The sequence below is a fragment of the Xiphophorus hellerii genome, chromosome 17 (assembly GCF_003331165.1).
Source record: "Xiphophorus hellerii strain 12219 chromosome 17, Xiphophorus_hellerii-4.1, whole genome shotgun sequence".
In the NCBI taxonomy this organism is placed as follows: domain Eukaryota; kingdom Metazoa; phylum Chordata; class Actinopteri; order Cyprinodontiformes; family Poeciliidae; genus Xiphophorus; species Xiphophorus hellerii.
Window position 1 is genome coordinate 6,419,287 of NC_045688.1, and position 23,538 is coordinate 6,442,824.

Consider the following 23,538-nt stretch of genomic DNA (forward strand, 5'->3'; position numbering starts at 1 on the left):
CAGAATATTTGATATAGTCTGAAAAAGCTCAGTAGATCCCTACGAAGTACCATATTAAATAAACATCACTTAATGTTGGAGCCAATAAAAAAAGAAGATAAAGAGCAAAAAGCAAAAATGCTATCATGGATAAACTACGAACACAATGTCACTTTGTAGCTAAATCGTTCCAACCTGAAAATGTTTTATGGAGCGTAGTTAAAGAAAATTCATAAAAAGTTCCGCGTCTTTCTTTGAATAATATTTCTTGAATGAAATTCCCTGGCAAATTTTATCACTGTTTGACTTTCCTCTGCAGCTTGTCCCGAATAGCTTGTGATTCTTTCACTTGCCTGAGTGGAAAGATCTCAGCAATTCCACAGGCTTGCAGCTCAATTGACTTCAAATCGTTGCATATGTATAGGGGAGAGTTCTGAATAATGTATTGGGAGTAGGATACATTGGGTGGTGTTGGAGCTTTCACTGTCACACAGAGAAGCGATCTTTGATGGGAATCTAAGACCTTCACTGTGTAAAAAAAAAAGAAATACAGCAGTGGGAGTTTTACAGAGTCAGCTGACTGTTTTGAACGTTTGCGTTTGTAGGATAACAGAGTTAAAATGCCCTGGATGACTGTGCATCTTCAAAGGAGAGTTATGAGAGAAGGAGAGAATCACTGCACAGGAATGGCCAGATGATAATATAATCTATAACATAACACAGGAGTTATGTAGGCAAAACAAGTCAACGCAACAACCACATTCAGCTGAAACAACTGAAAGAAATCCATGTTAATTCCCTCACCTGAGAGAGTTTTTGATGTTGTGGTTGATCTGTAACCAGTTTGGTATTTAAATATCATGTTTATGCATCTGATTCCGTTTTTTTGTCACACTATTGATCTTTCAGCCAGCGCTGCATAGCTAGTGGAACGTCAAGGTAGGACAGTGACATCCTCATTCAAGTTTAATAAACACTATTTTCATATTCACTAGATTTCAAACATTATTACTTTTAAAAAACATCTATATATATATAAAAAAAGAAAACAATTTCATTTCACTTTGATTTAACAAACAGAGAGCAAGTGAGAGTGTAGACGAGAAGCGATCATTGGGAAATATGCAAATATAGATATGAATACAGATCAGGCTTTTCCTCGGCAGGAGATGAATACATTTACCTCTCATCTACATGCTGATGAACAACAATAGGGGGCTTTTTTAGGTTTTGGCTCTGTAGGGTATATAACACTTTCATAAAGCTTTTATGGTCAGCTGTTTGAAATGAAAACAAGCAGAGGGATGAAAAAGCAACAAAATTATATTTTGTGTTCAAGTTCAAATGCTGAAATTTACACATCATTTGCTGTGGCACTTCTCACTAGGTAGCTAATTTCTTATGCATTTATATGGCTGCTTGTTGCAAAAAGAGCAATAACAATTACTGGGTAATTCAACATTTGACAGGAAAAAAACTGAGTAAAGGCATTCAGCGTTATACTGGAAAATGTGTGGATATTAAAACCAAAAGGGTCATGAAACGCATCTTTAACCGAAAGTTTATTAGTACAAATGAAGCCATAGCTGTGCCAGTAGTGTCCCATGATTGTGTGTTATTTTTGAACAATTATGTACTTTTAAGACTCTCTGCTTGCACTCAGATTCTTTACTCAAAACCAGTACAGTTTTTATTGCTAATCCTTTTAAAAAAATGTTCTTATTCATGTAATCTATTGTTCGTTTCTCTTGCTGCGATGTGAGAAAACCATATTCAACGCATGGCACAACAGTCCCCAGACTTCCTTTAAGCATCAGGAGTGCTTTCATGGGAAATAGTTAGAGGTTTATAGTCCTAAAGTGGAGCGAGTGCTCCCCCATCCCCTATGGCACGAACCTACTATATCTTTTTAATGAGACTCAGAGCTGCAGGCCTCCGGGCAAGTGGCTGAAGGCGATGTAGTTTTCTAGAAACCAACTTGACATATGCGCAGTGATGGCTTTGGAATGAGCTGTGACAAGAGCTACCCGCTATTGAGAAGAGCATCAGAACTAACAGACAGCATTCTCTTTACATTTATATTAGCTGAGCAAAGGTATTAGAGTTATTTTGAGTGCACAGTGCATTTAATCCCTCAAGCTCCAGGGATTCTATGCAAGAGTCTGTAAGTGCTTAATCAACATGTGGTGTGGGCAAAGAAATACAAAACAATTGCTGGAAATCTTACTTTTGTGACCATGCCATACTATTACACCTGTAGGTAATGAAAATGTGTTTGCCACAAGTGTAGCCTAAACTTGCCAGTGGTTAAACAATTATTTTCTAATACCAATTAACACCAATAGGTTATACTAGGGACATTTCAAATAAGGGGAATGAACCCAGATCTCATTGAAGGTATTTTTAAATGATAAATGTTCAAACCCAGTCTAAACTCATTTCCTGACCACTAATATTTATTTGGTATGCTACATAAACATAATATGTTTAAGTAGAATACTACACAATTTTTTTTTGTGTGGACAGCTTTTAGAAATCTTGCCTAATTTTAATGTGAACTTTGGTCGAAAAACTGCAGTGGACATCATTTTGTGTAATAGTCAAAACCGTTTCCCCACCCAAACAATCCAAAGATTTATGTATTAAAGTAAAAATTAAAACATTATTACAGTTATTCATCAGTATTAGTGGTAACATAGGAGCAGTAAAGAAATCAGCATGTGTCTGAAGTTTGGCAACATGGTTAAATTCGGTTGTTCAATTTAAAGGCCACCTAGCATCTAAAAAGAAAATAATATAAGAAAAAACTAACATTACTGCCATATGTTTGTTTTCTCTATCAATTAGTTAATATTCTCTCTAAATCATCAAGGTATTTATCCACCTAACAACAACTTGTACACCTATATAAGTCATAAAATCAGGGAACATTTCAGCTTTTACAAACTTTACAAAGGGTCAAAATAGAAGAAACAACTTTTATAGGTAAGCATGTATTTTTGAGTGTCAGAATTGAAAGGTAGACCAAAATGGTTTTGAAATAACAAGCAAAGTGATAAAAATTACTTTTCAACACAATGTCTACATCTTGTGTGTGACAAGGGCTGCTCCAGGAGAGTCAATTCAGGCTTGATGTGCTGTCACAGTGAAACTGTTTTTTTTCAGAGAGCGCTACTCCAAGCAGCTGAATGAAAATAAAAACATGACCCTTGAGAAAATATAGCCCTGTTCAACCATATGCCTTAGCATCTGTGGAAGAAGTTAAATGCTTCTTTTTATAGCTAAATAAATATAATGACCAGTTCCTTCTTTCTCTCTCGTGAGCCCTTGACTTCAAAAATACCAATTCATTTTGTTTTCATTTAGTCTTTTGAAAACAAATCTGCATTCCTTAGCTGAAAACCAACAGCCAAATAAGGCTAAAACACACACACACACACACACCTACAGTATATACTGTATATATATATATATATATATATATATATATATATATATATATATATATATATATATATATATATACTGTATATATAGACTCTTAAATCTGTGCCACACTTCTGCTAAGATTGAAGTCAACGTTTCCTGGTGCAATTCCTATTGGTTCTAAGTCATGATTAATGATGTCAAAGCAATGTCTATGATAAAAATTTAATTTATTTTGAATCCATCTATTGGAGTTATAACATTATATAAACACCAGTTTAAATGATAAAAAAAATTAAAAGAGGAAAAAATACACAATTGCAAAAAAGATCAAAATATTAAAATATATTAATGAGTGTATTCATAAAACTCGCTTACTGAAATATGATTTGTTGTATTAATAATTGAAGTAGTTTTAATGCTGAAATAGTCTAAATATGTTTGAATAGGATCATTTCTGGACAGACGCATTAACTGAGACAAAGGCCACAACATTTAGGGTTTTGTGAGCACATAAAATTATTGCCTAGAGTTATTATATCCACTTCATAATTTCTGCAGTTTGGTTAGGAATGCTGGATATCAACTTCTGGGCAAAGGCCTGATGAATGACAACCTATTCTTGGCTTAATATCCCATGGAGTTAATTACAAATGTCTGGCTTTTGCTCACCCAAGTCTTTTTTTAGAAATGACCTAAGGTTCTGAAATTAATTAAGATCTGGGAAGCATCTTGACCACAACTGTAACATTCCAATTTGATTATTATTGAGCCACTTCTTTATGAATTAATCTTTTTTACCATAGTGCTCCATCATGCTGAATAAGAAACAGATAACCACCCAATCGTACTGGAATTCTTTGAAGAATCCTAAATGATTTGGGTATAGTGTAGCAGTTTTCTTGTAGATGAAAAGCACAGTTTTTTTTAAAGAGATGGGCCAAAATCAAATGAAGAAATCAGTAAAGGACATTACTATTCCACTGTCACTTCTGGTAATTTTGCAAAATCTCACTCACTTCTTGACATTTTCCAGGCACCGATTAATACCAGCAATTACCTTATATCTATATGTCCATATTGCTAGAATATGAGATACCGGCATTCTTTTCTTTGGAGCCAACCACAGCTAACACAAGAAAGCAATGATTTTAAGCACATCCAACACAACAATAACAGGAAAAAAGGATCTTTCATACAAAGTAAAATGTGTAGACCAAGTAAGCTCTTTGAAATCAATTAACATCCACTTGACTATTTGGCACAATAACTGAACTGTCATCAAGAGACAAGAGATGGAAATTTTGCTCAGCAGAACAGTTGTGTCACTGCCAAGACTTTTGGCCTGGCTGTATTCCTGGTAAACCTCCAGCTGCTCCACAAGAACTACAAAAACACAACTTTCCAAAAAAACTCCCAAAAATTAGAAACTGCAACGTGCATTCATGTAGTCAGGCAAAAGTATAAGCAATGTTTCTTAACAGGATACAATCTGAAAGGAAATAAGTCTACAGGGTCATTCAAATACTCAGCTGTCAAATATGTGAACTGATCTGCAAAAATTGTTACATTTTCCATAAGTTGAATCCACCTAAAAACTCTATTTAACTTGAAGTTATGAGAGAAGAGCTAGTTCATCAACAGGTTACATTTGTCCTTTTTGAACATGTATATATTTGTTCACCTTCTTCTTTTAACAGTGTTTACCTTGCATTCCCTCTAAAGCTGCAGCAGATATTTGTTTAGTACTGTAGAATTGTAAATGGCTGATAGAGAATAAAAACTAAATACTACTACTGTCACTGTCTCATTTTTAATGACTAAATAACCTTTTTAGGCAGTCAATATTGTAGGTGTGTGTGATTTGATTTCTAGTTCATGCAGATCTTTATCAGCAAGTCTTTTTGCTCTGTGACATCAGCATTGCAATTTAAAGATGCTATGTCCCATTGCATCAGAATTTATGTAACTCCGACTCAAACGTCAGAACAAAAACCCTATATTTTTGCTAAACTGTGCCGATATTATCTGTACTGATGAAGGTTTATGCACTTCGGCAGAGCTAGTCCTTGCAGTGGTTGACTTAGCAGGGGACTTGGACTTGTCACTTGTGTATGGAGAATTTAACCTTTATCCCCAGATGGTTCCTTAATTGTTAAGAATAGCAAAAAAAGTGAAAATAATGCTGTCACACCTAAAGGAAATAATATTCAGATGTGGACTGTACATTTTGCAACCTTCGATCCAATAGAAGTCTTGATAACAAGTCTCAAATGTAGCTTATGTGTGTGATGAGATTTAATGTTTCCCAAAATGTGCATCATTGCTTCCAATTAGATGTAAAATCCCTTTTTAGATGCACTAAGAGAAGCAGCAAGATAGGAAACAGTGTGACAGCCGCTTAAAAATGTCTTTTAATTTATGTTCAACATGGGTTCCCAAGCTTTACATACAGTACCTGACAAGGTTGGGGTATCAGCTTGAGCTCCTAAGTGATATTATTATAATCATCTTATTTTTGTACAGTAACTGAATCTCATGAGCAAGAAAGGTGCACAGCAGGTGTGCAAAAAGGTCTGCCTCCTATCTGTGCAGGAGAACCAGAGAGCAAATGGGCCTAAAGAACAAATGGGATTTCACAGTTTGGAAGCAATGAAAACCAAAGCTAAACGGAGAGGTGGATAGATATATGATAATGTCTCCCAACATGAGGTACAAAAGCAGATGAGCTACAGTGATACCTGGCTATTTATGATCTCACAGAAGGAGCCTGTATTTGTTATTGTTGAGTAGTTATGATCTACATGTTGGATAGCAATAAGCGATAGAGAAATGACTGGCAAGCATCGTAACGCTCCACATGGCTGAATTTTGTTGGGTTCTTGTTTTCATTACGTATGTGCTGGGATTTTTTTAGTAAGCAGAAAAGATAACCGTCTTTAAAATGAGTTACAATAAGTAAGTTAAAGGACAGCTTGACCAATAAAATATACCTGTTTCAACTTTGTTATGCAGCATTAAAAATGATCAGATTTAACTTCGAATAACTTTTGTCTTCTTGATCTCTTGAAACCAAAGTTCACTGGTCCATATGGCTAGGTCAAGGAGAAAAGCAGAAGCAATGCCAGGCTCTGCAGTAAAAACAGGGAGCACTCTTGGCACACTGTATCAAATTATGAATAAATAACCCAACATGCTGTTAGCCTGGAGATAAAACACACACTATTAGCTTTCACCCCCACAAAAATAAAAAAATAAAGAATTCATACAAACTGCTGAAGCAGATGGTTGCATCGTCCTGCTCACAATCTTTGTAGCTTGAGCACGCAAGGCACAAGAGGGCACAAAGCTACGCTAAGTTTCGTTCACTGTAGCACACACATGTTCTTTCCCCCATCCTTTCTCCTCCTATTCTCTATGTTTCCACAGTCTTTGCTCCCCAAAAAGCCTTTCTAATAAATATTAATGTCGGCTCCCATGCGGTGGGGCAGGGCTTACTCACAGCCAAATGATCCTAGCACAGAATAATGAAGCCGCTGGGATCCAGGTGAGAGGACGAAAGGAGGCTTATGTAACTCGGTGCCTTGTCAGGTAAGTTTCATCCATAATTTAACACCTGGCGAAGGAGACTGGGAGATATAGGAGGAGACGTGGAGAATTAGCCCCATAACCTGGAAAAGCCAGGGAAATCAGGGAAGCAAACGTAATAAGAGAGATTTAGAGTGAAAACAGCTTCGCAGATAAGTTTTGTGGGTAAATTGCTGAATTTCTGTTTACCCACAAATTTATTATTAACAAGCACCGGCCAATCCTCCAGCAGAGATGATCAATACAACATTTGCAAACAAATGCCTACCACGAGAGAACTCAGACCTCTGGAAATTCTGTATATGGCTCCGTATGTGTCCCCTGTTGACACATAAAAACAGGACAAATGGATCTGACAGGCAATTTGACACACACAGTAGGTGACAAAGTCGTATTTTCTGGAGATCAATCTGCCATGCACACACAGCCACAGAACATGAGTAGAATGGGCCAATGAGGCAGAAAAAGGGAAAATGGTCATTGATTTGGAAAACCTCTGAACTTTACATTTTGACATTATTATGATCCCACTGTACAAACCTGACAAATCTGCAAACAGCACATGCTGCTAAATTATTTCCTTCTGATTGTATTAACCAAACATTTCACTTAGCAGCAAACAATTTGTGGAAAGTTTAATTAAAATCATTACTTTGAGACAGATGCTGTCCCAAATTTTGCCATAGTTACATCTAAGTCTAATTTATGCAACCATTTATAATGTAAGTTATATCAAAGCTTTATTTGTTCATACATTTTCTTCATGTACATGAGATTGTGTGAGCATGTGTGTAACTAGAGGATATATATGCATGCACATAATTACCATGGAAATAGTCAAATGCATATTCATAGATCTGCTATGCCTGAATGCATACATTTACTATTAACTGTGTGCCCAAATTTGTATAATTTATTCATATCCTTGCATATGTGTGTTTGTCCTTGAATAAATAATTGCCTTACCATGCAGGGTTCAGTTTAGGGCCACAGATACATCGAGTCCAAGGGCCAAGCAGGTGCCAAAATGATCGGAAGGCCTCTGTGGAGCCCCATTAATTGAGCTGTCATAATGCTACGTCCTTGCTTTCCAGCAGACTCTTCTGTTGTCAACTGCATATCACTTACACATTCCAAACATGCTGTTTACTCATCTCTACAACTCAGCAGTTTGCCCTCTGCTGGAGTCAGGACCAGAGAGAGTTCAAAGGCACAACTGTGACAAACCAAACGCTGTCACTAATAGATGGACGTTCAAAGGCAAAAGGAGCTGCCTAAATTTCTCCTCTTGTTTAATGTTGCGACCCAAGAAAACGAAAAGGTCACAAAAGGCAGCACAGCTGAGAGGTTTGCTGTCACTAAACACTTTACTAGGTTGATGTTGTTTAAAAATGTCATGTGTTTTTACTGTGCCTGTGAGATCATTTAGTCACAGAAGAAAGGAAAGGAAGTGTGGAAATGAAATGGAAAGGCTTTCCTCCATTCATATTTGATATGACTCTAGCTGAGAGAAGAATAACTTAAGCCTGTTACCTATTTGCGCTATATGTGAATAAAATCCCAAATCAGAAGATTTGATTGATTTCACCTGAAATCTTTTAGCTGGACAGTAAATCCACACAACCTCTCTCAACCTTAGATTTTTTGAAGTTGGTTCTCAGAAATGCGTATCAGATTTTGTTTCAGAAATGATTCTGTTTAGCTGCACATATCCATTTGGTCTTTCAGATATTTCATGCTAAGGAAACAACCCTTGTTCTATTAAGGCATCTGGTTATTGAATTTACAGCAACATTTTGTTAAAAATAATCTAACAACAGGAAGTGAACTCATACTTATTTTAGGTACAAACTACAAAATATTTGCATTAGCCTATCATATTCTGAGGAGGGCTCGTGAATTTCTGAGTTACAGACTCTCTCTCTCTCTTTGAGGTTCCAACCTTGAGGTGTTGTCAGGTTGGCTGTGGAGTGTCACTGACACTATTCTTAGCTTAAGAAGAGAATATTTAGCGTCAGTTTGGACTATAAGGAAGGTTGATGGAACTATGGTTATGTGTTGAAGTCCTACAGTTTCACAAGTAGGATGCTTTCAATTGGGGGAAAAAAAAACATTTCTATTTGGACTGGACCACAGAAAGATAGCAGGCAATTATGGTACCATTACGGCAACACAGAAGTAACCTTGTGGGAGCATAAAGATGCCATGGCAACTTTGTAAACAGTGCAGTAATATTGTGTTGTCATAACATCACAGTACTGTAACAAAGAAAAGCCCAGCCAACTGCAACCATTTTATGACTTTGCAGAAACACATATTTCTCAGTAAATCATTAACTGAAATGAATATGGAATAAGCATTACAGTCATAAATTTGTGAACATGCTATATTAGTCATTATAAATTATCCTGCAACAAATCTTCACTTGGCATGTGGCTGTATAAAGTCTTGGAGGCCATAGATATGATTTAGGACCCAGTTTATTTGTTTGTTATGTGCTGCAAGGCCTTTGGAGCAGCTTTGTTTTCTGCCTTTACTTTTCTCAGCTGAAATAAAAATGTACAAAAAGTGTGTAAAATTGACTGCTTTAACCCCTATGATGCTCCATGTGCCTTAAAAAGCCTTTCCTACTTTTCAGTCAACCTTTATGCCCCCCAACTGCCGTCTTCCTCACAAGGCATATGTCTACAGTTGTGTTATTTTTTTCATCAGTTTACTAAAGCATTGATTACTCCCTAGGACAACCGTTCTTGGCATATTGTGGGCACATATTTTAAGATTAAATTAACATGTAAAGGGAACTACAGAAACCATGATGAAAATTACATAAGTGTGCTTTTGCTTGTTTGTATGCAGGTTTTTCTAAGGTTTTTATATAATTTGGATGTCAATACCAGAGAAAGAATACCCGGAATAAAACATCTAAATTAAATCTAATATAACTTTTTACAAAACAATAGTTTTTGTTAAAAGATATCTTGCCTACAATTTATGAAAATCCTTTAAAGAAACTTAATTCTAGTAAAGCCAATTCTAATGAGTGCATTTTACAAAATAAAGGCAATGGGGTCAGTAGAGACCTGAAATCAAGCTGGGGAGCAAAATTGGCATCCAGACTCAGTTCAAATGTCAGTGCTAGTCAGAAGACGTCAAAGCTGCCTTGAAAGAGCAATTTATTTTGGATCCACATGACCCAATTTTCTAACTGCACTTTTGTAAATATACTGTATCTATCAATTCTTTTTCTGTTTTTGAGTCAATATCTGCTTCTGACATCTTTGTAAAAGAGGGAGGGGAAGAAATTTACATAGACATACATTTAAATAAAAGAGCTTGTACTTACGTGAATGTGAGAGATAATGCATACAAGTGTTTAGAAAAGTTCCTTTTCTTATGCTGTCCTATTACAACCAAAAAATTAAAAATATGTTAACAGATTTTCTCATAACAGAATAAAAAAACAAGTTAGTAATGGGGGAGGAAAATGTTTTTCAAATTTTTTTTCAAATGAAAACCTGAAACCAATGTTGACTGTGTACTAAGCAGGCAATTCATGGAAAACAATAATTCCTCTGAATTTTATTATGCCTAATCAAAGGTGGTGGTGGACTGTGCATCACACTTTTCAAATGCATTTTTTTGTATTGGCCTATCACATCAATTCTCAATTAAAATACACTAACATGTTATGTGAAATAAAGTGGTATGAATATGAATTCTACTGCAAGAAGATGTGTGTTAAACACAGACTACGGTTATGAAAAAAAGCTGGTTAGTGGTAGTTTTCTGTTAAGTGATCCATACAATAAAAATGTGCATTTTTGCACATGTCGGCATGTTAGGAACGTCAGTGAATGTGTGCTGGTATCACTCTCAGTCATCACTAGTGTAAGAGTTAGGTGTCAGAGTGTCACCAGTTACTTGTTAGACAAGTGACGGGTGACTTGTCAACAGCAGCAGATGACACTTGCGGTAATGTATCTTCCCATTGAGAGAGCCAGAAGTTTGCTGAGCTTTCTGGCATTCACCAAATGCAAAAGATAAATAAACAGTTGTGAACTTAATGAAATAGACACAAGGGGGAATGTTTGGCTGTGTAAAGCTGTAGGGAGAAATAAGTAAACCTGAGAGTGGGGAAGTGAGTGGGCATACACCAACATTTGATTGACAGTTCAATCATGAAACATTCAGCAGAATCCAACATTCCTGGTAGACCAAGAAAAGGTCTAGATAACAGAACAACTGCAGTACAATTCTAAACTGTGAAGCCTTTCATGTGGCAGTAACAACTTCTCACTTGAATCAACATAGCCAGACTTTGTCTCTCTTGTTGCTATTTGCTGCTTCCTCTGTTTCGCAGTAATGTCAAGACTGCCAAAAGACACATGAAGTATTGATCTTAGCCCCTTGACAAAGCTGCATGTCTGTGTTGAAACACAAAAAGAAAACAGAAAGGAGAAGAAAGGGGTGTGTGAGTGTAAGATGGATGGCAGAGTGAAAAAGAAGCAGAGAGAAGCAGCATGGAAAAATCTGATAAATGCAGACAGTGTCAGCTGGTGATCTCCTCCTACCAGGGTTTGGAGAAAAGACTCATGCTTTTCACCTGACTCCCGTAGACTGGTCAGTAGGATAGTCCTATTACAATTGCAGCCTTGCTGGCGGTGGATATGGACTTGACAACAGACCCGCGGGACATTATTGGCTGCACTCTCTTTCAATAACCGCTACCCATCTCCATCAGTCAGCTCTGTCAGCTGAGTTTGTAGCTGTTTGTTTTGGCCATCTTTCTTGCTTTATGTCTACTTGTCTTCTTTTTTTTTCTTTCTTATGCTCTTTCTATTTTCTGCAATGTGCTTCCAACCTCTGCACCTGGGTTCCAGGAGCTTTTCTACCCCTGTGACGCTTCTTTTCATCTTCCCTTGCAACCCGCCTTTCATACCCTTATTCAATCTCTTCCTTTTCCCCTCTCCCTCCCCCTCTTTTCATCTCTCTATTGCTACATCTGCTGGTACAAACTGCAGCAAAAGATTCTATAAAGCTGAGTATTTGCTGCCAGAAAGATAGCACCCCACACAAAAGTGACCTGTTAATTCATGCCTTTATTTTCTGCTTTTTAAAGAGACTGAAAGCATCATTTTATTCAGTGACTACCTCAAGCACATAAAGAGAGACATAACTTCAGGGGTCAGTTTTAAAAGCTCTCACTTTGAAAGTGCAGCCATGAATAGTGTTTACTAAAGTACTGGTACATGAAAAAAAAATTTTCAGCAGAAATGTTTGCCTTATATGTCAGGGTTTTTCCAGACTGCATCATCTAGCATCGTCTGTGACAGTCAGAGCAACAAACAAAGCTTCTGAATAATGATGGTCAAATACAAACCTTGAGAATAACATGACACAATTGAATGCATGGCTGCCAATTTCTGTTCACAATTAAAAATATGAAAAATATGACTTGTATTTGTATTCAGACCCCTAAGTCAACACTTTGTCCTGCTGGGCAGTGGACCTTCACCCCAGCCTTTTACAGCTTTTCTTCAGCTTTTACAGCTTTACAGGTTTTATTTCAGTATTCCCCAGTTAGCTCCATTTACCTTCCTATTAACTCTCTGCAGCTTTTCTGTTCTTGCACAAGAGAAGCATCTCTGCAATATAATGTTAATGCCACGATACATTTTAGTCATCCTTTTGTGACGCAATACTTTAGAGAGCTTTCTTGTGCCATAATTCATTTGGAATATAACATTTCCACTCTAGACACTGAGGTGCTTACACACTCTTCTGTGTAAAACAGTCAAACTCAACCAGATAGAATGAAAGATGTCTGTGAATAGCAAGTCCAGAGAATGATGCTGCCTCCATCATGTTTCCACTAAAGAGGAAGATGCATTCAGGGTAATTTTCAGTGTTAGCTTTCCACCACACATAGCATTTTGCAATATGGGCCAAGTGCATGCTTGCTTTGTCAGTTACAAAGCTTTTGGCAAACTAAACTTCTAATGATTCTCTTTCAGTTATCCTATCAGCTTGCTCCAAATTGAGCTGTGGATGTCCAGACTTTCTACAAAGTTACCATGGCTACCAATAGATTTTTATTTATGGGCACTAGACAAAGGTGCACAAAAGATATTTGTGTAACCTAATTTTTGAATTAAAAAGAGTATAATTTTCCTTCCACTTCTGAATTATACATTCCTTCCTTGACATATTTTATGAAATATGAAACAATTCGGGATGTGTTGATACTTTTACAAGTCTCTGTACCCCTTACTAAGAAACCTGTAAGCATATTTTCAAAAATTACAACAAACTTCAAACTTGTCTTATCACAAAAAACTAACAAAAACTCAAAGGCTAGAAACTATTGAATAAAACCTTCTGGTGTACTCAGTGTGAAGTGTCATGAGGCTTTGCAGTAAGAATATTTAAAATGCTTCCAGTAAGAAACAAATCATGCTAAGAAGCTTACATAAGTCCTTTTAGCAATTGCTCAGAAAAGCATTGCAATAAAGTGGAAATCAGATTCAACCCTTCCAATTAAAATATGACTTTGTGAAATCAACAGCTGTGTGAACCTAGAGAAATGCAGAACTTTAGCAAATAACTTTCTGCATTTAGTAAAATAAAAAAATGCTTCCAGCAAGACAAACTAGATGTTATGAAGGAAGTTTGTCAAGGTTGAATTGGATTGTGAAATGTGGAAAAAACACCACATCGGGATATCGAATGCGCTTCAGGCTGTTGTGCAGCAATCAGGAATGTTGGTATCAGCCTTTGCTTTATGCTGCATGCTGAATTAAGCAGCAACCCATAGGAGATGACAAAAAACATGACTATGGAAAGAAAGATACAAAAAGGCTTAACTGATGCTGGCAAAATCCCTCCAGATTGTGTGAAATTGCCAACTGTGAGCAGCAAATAAAAATAGAGCTGTATGAAAATTTCAACATGGGAAGAAGGTGGAACATCGTGGAGTTTATTTAAAATCCTCAAAGGAAAATTAAAGTGAGCATATACAGCAAAAATGTCTCTCTGACTGTGAGACAAGACAGATTGAAAGAAGTGTTTTAGTTAGTTGCGCTACTCTTACAGCAAAGGCTAAGAAGCATGTTTTTTTTGTTTGTTTTTGTTTTTTGCTTTAAATGAATCTCAATTTAAATTAATCTGAATCTGATCTAAAACCCTAATAAAAGAGAGATAAAGTGGCATTCATGGAAGGGTTCTAAGGCCAAAAACACTGCTAACTTAAATGTTCCACAATTACCAAAAAAAGCCAACAAACCAAAAAAAAAAAAGACATCCCCAACACTTGGGAAAATATCCAGTGGACTAAAGAGTCAAAAACAACAAATCTGTCAGTTGTTGCTGTTGAGGGTGAGGGTGACATAAGTATTTATAAAGCTTAGTAATTACTTTTTCTCAAGTTATAATAAGTTATATTAATAGTTTTAAGTAATTTCCTATTATAAGCCAGTAATATGTCTGTATGAAAATATCTGTTTATGAGACTTCTTGTTTATGCCCTCCCTTCTCAACACGGTGTAGCTTTACTTCTTCCCACCTTCACCTCCCTCACATGCCTCAGGCAGTCAATATCAATATCCAGCGACAAACTGTACTGAGTACCGCATTTCATTTTTAAAAAAAGAGAAGAATAAATAAGTCAATGAAATGGCATGCACAACCAAATCATGCTCATTCAGTGAAGAGAAACTAGGACAGATAGATTCTCTTTTTATTTATTTATATATACACATTTTTTTTTATTTTGCAGTTTAATGTATTCCTCTGTGTCTGGCACAAAACTGCAGAGCTACTCTCCATCACAAGCAAATACAAGATTGAATTTTGGGGGAAAGAAGGGTAAGAGGGGGGTAAGACACAGATAGAAAGATTGAGAGAAGGAGAGAGAGTGGGTGGGAGAGGGGAAAGTGTGGCGATGTGAATCAAGTAAACCGGGGTGTGTGTGTGTGTGTGTGTAGCTTACTGGCAGAGGGGGATGTCTGATTTCTTTTCATGCCCTGTTCTTTTCTGCCCACTTCCTCTAGGACCTGATTAAACAAGCGAGAAATACTCTGGAAACATTCTATTTAACAACTGTACAGCTGACACAGAAAAATCTTTGAATGACTTTAAAGTATATATCATCAATCCTATTTCAAAATGCACTTGACACACTCATATATCCCTTCTACTGAACTTACTCAAAGCTCCTGTGTTTTTATTTCATGTTGAAACATCATATAGGAATAAATCACTGGATGCCACAGATATTTTGTTTTATTATAAAATAACAAAAAATATGCTTAATTACTCATATAATAAATAAACTGAACACATCTACGCATGATTTTACCACAATGTCATTTTAGGAGCTCTATTTAAAATAACGTATCAAGGCAACATCAAAGCTCTGCTATAATAACTGAAGGCAAATGTTACTTGATTGTACTATAAAATGACACTATCTGCCTGGAAAATACAGAATACACCCACTTTAAGTTTTTATAAAGGTAATCTGAAGTAGCAGTTTTTCTACAGGTAGAAAATGAGTTGAAAATTTTGTGCTAAACAAAAACCCAGGTAGCTCTTCAACAAAATATCAGTAGTTTGCTTTTGTTAGCAATTTGCTCTGAAACACTGTTCTCTGTGGCAGGAAATATTATCAGGAGCAAATTATTTATTTAGTGTGGATAATTCGGGATGTCTGGTAAAATATTACCACCCCCATTCAAAACACATCCAACAAGACCTCAGCAGTGAGAGCTCTATTATGTTCTGATGAATAGACGGAGTAAAGCTGTCTTTTCTGTTATCACAGCACAGTAGATGACTATTCCAAGCATTCAGCTATTTTGCATTCACAGAAGACCTAGCAGAGTGCACTGATACGGCCAAACCATGACAGGGATTGTAAAGGTGAAGGTTGTGTACACAAGAAACTGTGTGTATAAAAAAAACACACATCTGACTTTTATGTCTCAAGAAACTGCACCACATGTTAGTAGTAGTCTTAACGAGTGTATCCTGTTTCTATTAGTGCCATGCTCATTCAGTGCTTCTATCTTAATCAAGCAACACCAGTGTGAACACATGCTGAAAAATCAGGCAGAGACATGGACCATTTTCTTGAAAGGTTAGCAGAAAAAACTATTCAAATTAAACACATTTCAAAAACGTGCAACATAAAAACATAAAAACAAAACATTCATGAAAGCTGCTTTGCAATCGCTTCCTTTATTAACAGAGACAAAAGGAAGCTTGTAAAGATTTTATGTACCAAAGAGAGAAATCAAAAATGGAAACCTGTGGCGTACATTTAAATTTTTTATTTGTTGAACCAGCCTGGGGATAACTGCGTAAAACAACCCCAGATTTGCACTAGTTTGCTGGAGGATTTTTTAGAAGGTTTTGCATTCAAAACGGCTTTACAAGTACACTAATATGTTATGCGAGGACAAAACCTCTGAGATTAGATATGAACTCAGATAGAGGTAATCAAGCAAGGATTATAAAAACATCTGTAATAATAGCAGGGGGTAATTTACCAACTTTGGCAAACAAATGGCATGGATAAAGCTAAAGTCTGAATATTTTGACATGTTAAAGATGCTTGCTTGTCCATTACTATCCATATCTATGTTTTAAATATCCAAAATATCAAAAGCTCCTCCTGCATGACAGAGCTCTTCAACCTGTTTTTAAGGCTGAGTTTAGCTATCCAACAGATGCAGCTCATTTCAGCTGTTTATATCCAAGATGATGTTGTTGTTGTTTTGGTCATTACCTATATCTCATTATCATGAGAATGTTGATGAACCAGTAAATCTAGAATTTAAAGAGCTTTTGGGTTTAAGTGTTTCTTCACCTTGACACAACAGAGAAACACACACATTGCAGAAGACAATGTCCCAATACTTGTATCCATATTTTGCTCATTACTTGTATCACAAAGATAATAGAATTTCTTCACTTGATGCAGATACTGGCCCGTAACCCTCAGAGAGCAGTCAGATGCCAGCAGATCCACATCATCACAGAACGTTATTACCTAAACTACAGTGTCCCACAAGGCTCAATTTTAAACCCTCTGATGATGATACACAGTTCTATATTTCCGGGTCTGTATTTTAGATATTAAAAGCAACCTAACGTCAAACACTGGTAATTCACCCTCCTTTTATCTCTCTTTGTTTCTTCCTTCCTGTACAATAGGCACTAGCCATGAAGGGTGCATTACTTTATCTCTTCTTATCCTGAAGCCCATCACTCTGACGCATGGTAAATAAGGATCAATGGAAGAAGGTCTTGTGGTCTAATGAGTCCCGGGTCCAATCTTTATGCAAACTGAAACCTTTTTCTCCAGTTAGGCTCACTGCTTAGTGATTTTCTTATGGCTACATGCCTAGATGTTCAGTTTGTTCCCTTGATTTAGTTTCGCATTGTGAGAGTGGAAGTGCTCTAACTTTTACAATGGAATATAAGCCTGTGTGGTACTGCTGTTATTTTATTGGTCTTTATTATTCAGAATATTTTTCCAACCACATTTCTGCTTTTAAGACAATAGTTGTCTAATTTCCTTCCAGTTTTTAACAATGCATTGCACAGTTCTTAGCCCAATTTTAGTTGTTTTCTCTGAGATATATATATATATATATATATATATATATATATATATATATATATATACACACACACACATGATTTTGGCCCATGTGGCAATTTTGACCCATTTTGCTCGACATTGGAATTAAACTACCATACAAATGAAAAAGTTTTAATCTATGTCTAAGTGATTTATTTTTTCTCTTGGCCTTTTGTAAAACTGTGGTTTATTCATTGAAGCGCCATAATCAAATATTTAAAACAAAAAGATAACCTTTGAAAGTTAACCTTAAAAGTCATTAACCATTGGACTATTTAAATACTAACAAAAAAATCAATTTTAACAACTTCCGTCACTTAACATTCCTGAACAACAGACAGCATTAATGTCCTAGCCTCGCCCATAAACAGGGTCTACCAGGACAGGACTGAAAAGAGGCTTGTCACACAGAGAGCAGAGAGTCGTAGGCCTGTGTAATTACAATCAATAATTCATTTTCCCCTTTTCTGCCACTGCTCCATTCAAACAACCCCTCACACACTATAGAAAAAGCTCCCAAATCTCCGCTGGGTCACAGCAATTGGACTAGGATTTTTTTTTTTTCCTCTTTACTTTTTCCGTTCTCTCACCTGACAAAAATCTCATTAGCTAAATGCAGAGGAGGGCATTCTTCTCAAAGTAATTGTCTTCAACTGCTACGTAAAGCTTTTGATGCCCTTTTCTAGGTGCTGCTATTGTTCTTCTGGCTTGGTTAATTTGGGGAACAGCAGGAACTTTAGGCTGTTGAGTGTATGGGTGCGGAACAATAAGGCTACCGTGCTATTTTCACCCAACAATAACAAAACCTATTAAAGATCTGAACCTCCGCATTTGCTGTATTTGAAAGAGGAACATTTCCATGTGTACAGGCTGGAATAATTATGGCAATTCTTACATTTCTTCACTTGGATGGTGAATTTAATTACTATTGAGCAAGAAGCCAACAATGGTATGAAAGTATTCATTCAACGTCTTGGCACCTTGGTGCTCAAATGCACATTCAACTGCTAATGTAAAGGACTTGAACCGAACATTCATTTTATTTAAAATTTCTCTGATTATCTGGACATTTTTCAGACACATCTATTACAATTATTATGTTCTATCACCAATCTCCACATGGCCTAATATTATTGCTGCCATTCATCAGACCCATAATGACAACTTTAGCTATAGTCATAATCAATCAGTATTTTTATAACCATCATCATTGCTGAGGTCACCACTGTCGTCATAGACTGTGCTGTCACATGTGGAACAAGCATAACTCAAAACATGGGAAGGAATCAGTCAGTGTCAAGCAGGAGATTGCTCTGGGACATTGTAAAGATCATGGCTAACAAAACATGTATTAGCTTCTCCACAGACACACTACAGCTGCACATTTCTATCTGTGGGTGTCACCCGCAAAGGCACAGATAATGGTGGTTGCGGCTGGCTTCCCTGTCACTCTGCCATTCCCATCTTCCTGGCTGAGATCTAATGTGACACTTATAGCTATTGCATGGCTTAGCCCCTAGATAGCAAGAAACCATGCCTGAATGGAAATGAGACTGTCATCTGTCAGCTATACCCATCAAATCACTGGAAGGCTGTCAAAGAGAGTGGAGGAAAGATTAAGAGAGATACTATGTGATGGAGAGAAGAAGCAGGGACCCTGAAAGATGCCTTCTATATTGGACCCTCATCACTAACACTTTTATCCAATAACAGCAATAGTAGCATGATTAAAATGGCACAGATTACAAATGTAGACAGTTGTGAACTTAAGTTAATATCTTACAAGTCGTTGACTAAATACTTTTAACTGAAGTCACAAGATGCAAGAACCAATGATGCATCTGAGAGATAAAGGAATATCTTCAAAATTCAAGAGTTTTCAACAGATGCTGGTGCTGGAGGAATCTAATGAAAAAAAGTCACAAAACATAAGCAACAAAGGCTGCCAATCAATATTGGTTACATTATCTATGTAGACCTAAAGAAAGACTTAAATCACTAATTTCTTCATTTGTATCCATGTTTCACATTAGTCTCATTGCTAGGATCAAGAAACAAAAATGTGCAAATACTTGTCTGCGCATAGGATAACAAGTGGCCCAGAGGGCTGTTAAAATCAAAGTTTACTCAAAATGAGTTGCACATGTGCAGTCACTGTTCAAAATGAACTGTGTGTAGTCAAATGAGTTGAGTAAGGGCTAACAAAACACAGATTATAAAGCTTTAATAAAACTTTAAGCATACACACATCTAAGATGCCAAAAAAGAACAAATGTAACTATAAGACTCAAAAATTTTAAGAAGTTATAATCCAGTTTCAAAATTAAATTTTTTTAAATCACAAGACCTTAAGTCTTCATGCTGTATAATAGAGACCACCAAAAAGAATGTCCTGTTTGTCACAACATTGTCCTCGGTAGAAAAGGGTAAAAAAAAAAAAAAGTTATGTTATTTAAATAATCCCTCTTACAAAACGAGGGAAAAGATTAAACTTGGGTGCTCTGCTCAGCTAGGCTAGACGAAAAGTAATTATTCAAATGAAGGCAGGGTCTCACACATCATATACAGCGGCTCTCAAGAATTGGCATGGTAGTGTGTCTACCTTTAATGTGATATTGGTCTGGTACCATTGAAGCGAAAACAGAAAAACAATGAAAAAAGGTGTTTACGTAAAGAAAGATACGGGAGTATGTGTACTATGCATATAAATGTACAACTCAGTACATTAGAATTTTATTGAAAAGTTAATTTACTTCAGTAAGGGCCTTGCCCAAGGGCATATGGACATGTGGCAGAGAAGGATGCTGGGATTGAACCATTAATTTTTTGATTACAGGACAATGACCCTCACAGTGAGCCACAGCCACCCACATCAATAATAAGACCTTTTGGCAATGTAAGTTTTAAAATCTACTATGGTAATTTCTTAGGTTATGAAAACCTGACATCTGTAACAGCAAGCTGGTATACATAAAGATGTGATTAGAAAAGGAAGGATCTGATATCCTGATGTGTTTTACATTGCTTGTCTCCATCTACTTTGATTTTTTGATTGACTAAAAGGGAACTTACAAAAATGAAAACAGAAGTTGTTTTAATGGGTGTGTCATTACTGTCCCCAGAAATATCTTGGCATACAAGTCTTCATTCCTTCCTGTTAACCGAGTGCAGCAGAATTAACACAGTGCTTTAAACATCAGAACTTTATTCATTACATTTCAGCACCTGTTAATGTGGTAAAGTTTAATAATAGAATGTCAGTCGCAGTTGACTTTTAATTCCAAAGTGCTTTCTATGCAAACCACACGCTGAAGTTTTATACTGTACCTAGACCTGCTAAAATAGCCTTATCCAATTCTCTTGAAGGTGAAAGAAGAGTGAAGGGAGAGGCCAGTGAGCCTAAAATCAAATTAGCATCACAATAAATCAGCACCACACCACTTGATTGGGTGTGTTGACAGAACAGTGATCAATATTAATGTCCCAAGTTACAGCAAGAGATCGCTAACACAGAGTAGATACTCTGTGCTCTTTCGCACAAAAAATGCAGTCATTTACAGAAGAATACACTTACGCACACATATATACACACATACCAGCTGGTAATTAGTCAGCCTGACAGAACATCCCATGGCAAGTAAGGACAACTACAGCAGAATTAGACCAGGGAAGCTATTGCTGAAAACATGCACAGAGTCACAGACTCACCCACTGTCACCAGGGAGGGTCTCTGCATGATATGAGGGCCTAATTAAGATGTAGAGATAATTGGGGGAGGGGATGCAGTGGGGAGACAGGGTCTTGTGTGTGTAGCTGTTTGTTTCAAAGAGAATTTTAATTATTTAGTGCAATAGAACCTATACAAAAATCTCAACGTCAGTTTCCCGTGGAGGGTCAGGCAAGGAAGGGGGAAAAGTACTGCAAGGTGAAAGGAAAGGACAATAAGCCAAAGAAAAAACATATACAGAGGGTGTACTTTGATGGGATGTATGCCAAATTTAGCAAGAGAGACAGGCTGAGAGGTCACAGAGAGGAAGAGGGAGGAAAAAGAAAAAGAGAGGAGGGTGAGGGGAGTGAAAAAGTGAGAACGGAAGATGAAAAATGAGGGTAGCTTGCAGACAGTCCTCAGACGACACCGCACACTCCCAACGTAGTAGAGCCTGGGGGATACACAGGGAATTTTAGTTAATGCGGTCCGACGTGCCACAGCTCAGTGGCCCCATGACTGCCTACTCTGATGAAGACAATGAGCTCTGTGTATATGTGCGAGGTATGGGCTAAGATGTAGATTCTTCACAGGACAATGTGTTTTTGAAGTCAGCACAGGAAATTGCACCTCAAAGTTTGTGCCAAGGCTCACATACAGTTGAAGCCAGAAGTTTACATACATACAGACATGTATATAGAGACACACACACACACCCACACACATTTTTTCCCTCAATGTCTTAAGTTAAATCAGACCAATCTTCTCTTATTTTGAGTCAATTAGAATTACCAAATGCATTTCTATCTTCTAAATGATCACAATCTCAACTGTGAAGTATGGCGGAGCTGGCATCATATTGTGGGGCATTTCTTCTGCAGCAGGAGGACCTGGTGCACTTCATAAAATAGACATCATCAGGAAGAAAGAAAATCATGTGGAAATATTGAAGCATCACTTAAAGAAATAAGCCAGCTGAGATTCAAATGGGTATTTAAAAATGAACAGTGTCCCTAAGCATACAGCCAAAGTGGTTATAAAGTGGCTTAAGGACAGTAAAACGAATGTTTTGACATGGGCATCACAGAATCTTGATCTCAACATACTAGAAAATCTGTGGATAAATCTGAATGAATGTGTGTCAGTGAGGCAGCATACAAACATGTCTGAGTTACATTCATCCTGTCAGGGGAAATAGGCTAAGCTCTTGTGCTCCTTGTGGAAGGAGACCTATAGCATTTGACCCATTCAGGAAGTTCAAAGACAATTCTACCATGTATGTAAACGTATCATTTTGTAGACATTAATAAATAAATCTCTGAATTCTTAATTTAATTGCTATGGCATTTACCAAATAGAACTGTTTTTGGTAACTCTGACCCCAAAACAAGAGAAGTTTGACTTACTTTCAGACATGGAGAAAAAAAGAAAGTGTGCCTTTTCATTTAGTGTACCTGGCTTCAATTGTGCGTTCAGACAATAGATGAAGCCAGGTTTAACCATTGGCAGGACTTTTATCTAACTCAGATTCCTCACACCCATCAAAGAATGACCAGGAAGGGTTGTACCAGCTAGGCTTTAAACACCCGCTCAGGCAGCATAGTAATATTTTAATCTGATTAATGCGTTCATACTGACTGGAAGTAATGTTTATGTTTTTAAGAGAGCCGGCCAGAGTCCCAGTTTGAATGTTATGAGGGATGATGCAAGGTAGCTTTGACATTACCAAAGATAAATCGTCAAAATGTTCCAGTGGAAATGTTTTATTTATTTCGAACATGAAGTATAAAATCACACACATGAACAAGGAATGCAAAAGAAACGTTTTTGTACCACAATAATCCTAACATGCTCAAAATGCATGTTAAATCATGCAAAAAGCTGCACCAGATTTTTTAAGAAGGGTTTAACCGCTTAACTGGCGGCGAAAAAGACAGAGTATTCAAACAAACTAGATTTGTCCCATGGATGGGATACCGCCAGTCAAGGGGTTAATTGTTGTAATCTCAATAAAATTATTCCCACTGATGATTAAGCACAGAATCATTTTGACATATTTTTTTAAATGTATAAAAAACAGATACTTTATATTTTAGATACAGACATTTCTTCAAAATTAACATCCCTTTTACATTGTCTCATTTCTTAACTGAAACAAACTTGATGGATAAAATACAATAGTTTTTCCATCTAT